Source organism: Myotis brandtii, unplaced genomic scaffold (assembly GCF_000412655.1).
Source record: "Myotis brandtii unplaced genomic scaffold, ASM41265v1 scaffold79, whole genome shotgun sequence".
In the NCBI taxonomy this organism is placed as follows: domain Eukaryota; kingdom Metazoa; phylum Chordata; class Mammalia; order Chiroptera; family Vespertilionidae; genus Myotis; species Myotis brandtii.
This window is the reverse complement of record NW_005371173.1, coordinates 6,912,192-6,913,997: the sequence shown is the minus strand read 5'-3', so window position 1 is coordinate 6,913,997 and position 1,806 is coordinate 6,912,192. Positions and strand designations below refer to the sequence as shown.

The following is a 1,806-nucleotide window of genomic DNA, read 5'->3' as shown; positions in this document are numbered from 1 at the left end:
GGATTTATTTACCTTCTATAATTGAAACTTTGTGGCCTTGAGTGGAGCTCAGAGCCGGCCAGGGTGGGCAGGAGGGAAGCTTGGCTTCCTCCATTGCCAGGGGCAACTCAAGCCTCCTGCTCGCTCCAGCTCCGTGGCCACAGCCAGCTGAAAGCAGGTATCTGGGGTTTATTTACCTTCTATAATTGAAACTTTGTTGCTTTGAGTGGAGCTTAGAGCCGGCCACAGCAGGCGGGAAGCTTGGCTTCCTCCATCATTGGGGCAACCAAGCCTCCTGCTTGCTCCAGCTCCGTGGCTGCCAGCCGCCATCTTGGTTGGGTTAATTTGCATATAGTCACTCTGATTGGCTGGTGGGCATGGCTTAAGGCATAGCGAAGGCATGGTCAATTTGCATGTTTGTCTTTTATTAGTGTAGATAATTCTAGATTATGTCCAGGCCCTCTTCATTCAGAGACCTCTCTTCTAAATCAGTAAACTTCTTTTGCAAATAACTTAATGTAATTAATGATATAGTTTTCTGGCAAGAAAAGCAGGAGAGAGGTAACCTCTGGAAACCAGACCATAGAAAACAAAGAGAAATGAAAGGGACCATGTATCAGTATCAGATGAAACCTGAGAACAATATTTAATATGCTCCAGAGCCCTTTAGTGTATTAACAAGTAAACCAAAGACTTAAATTGTTTCTAAAAGCACCAGTGTGTTAAAAGTTAAAAGACATACTAATGATCTTGAATCATGAGAAAAAAAATCAAATACTCTAAGGCAGCAGAAAAAAATAGTTACATAGATACACAGACATACACAATCTTTGCTGTGCTTTTCATCATAGCAAACCAAACTGAAACCAAATAAGTATTCATCAAGGAGGTGATGATTAAATAAAATACTATGATATATACTTCTCTTCTTAAAAATGGTGTTTCTTAACAAACTGAATGCCATGAAAAATAGTCACAAAAGAGTAAGTGAAAATACAAGCACACAACTCTATTCACAATGATTTCAATGTTGTAAATAGACATACACATACATGTTATCTGTACTCTCGCACACATACACCTACTCATGATATAGTTTTGCATATTTGGGTAATAGGAAACACTGAGCATAAGTGGAGCTTTCCAAGTAGAACGGAGGGGTTAGCTTTATCTCTAGGCATTTATTTGTATTTTTCAGTATGCACTAAAGCTTTGGTTTTTTGGTTAAACAGGCACTTGGGCACCAATAAGGGGAGATGAGAGTAATGGAAAATATAACACATGCCTAATGGCACCCCATCTCATGGACTAGATTTGAGCTTCTGTGGAAAGATTAGGCCAGAGAAAGAAGGAGATTCCATGAGGGACTGGGGAGCCTAGGTGACAAAGAAATCTGTCCAGTTGAGGAAAGGACCACCTGGCTTCCACTCTGCAGCAAACCACTGTGAAACCTGGTGTGCTGGGGGATGCTGTGGACAATGTCAGGGACAAACAGGGTGGGAGAAAGGCTACAGGGCCTGGTATAGCCATGCTTTCAAGCTGGCCGCTGGCAGTACTGGGAACCTTAAAGTGTTTTCCACAACTTATATACAAAAATCTAAATCTAAGCACACTAGAGACCACTCCCCCACCAAGGGATTCTCAGGAAAAACTCAGGAAAACCAAGAATTTTTGACTCAAGTGAGGACTAAAGAGCTGAATAGATCTGGGGGTAGCCTGACCTAATTTATATTCATAAAACAGATAGGAGGCTGAGATATATTTGATCTATATGTTTCATCATGAGGAAAAATATAGACATGGAAATATATATACATTCATATATAT

General features: G+C 40.8%; 1 protein-coding gene across 4 annotated transcripts in view; it reads right to left on the bottom strand.

Moving 5' to 3' along the window:
• The window catches only part of NYAP2 (neuronal tyrosine-phosphorylated phosphoinositide-3-kinase adaptor 2), a 216,146-nt gene that overhangs the window by 118,936 nt on the left and 95,404 nt on the right, over positions 1-1,806 (bottom strand). The gene's annotated exons all lie outside the window — the stretch shown is intronic.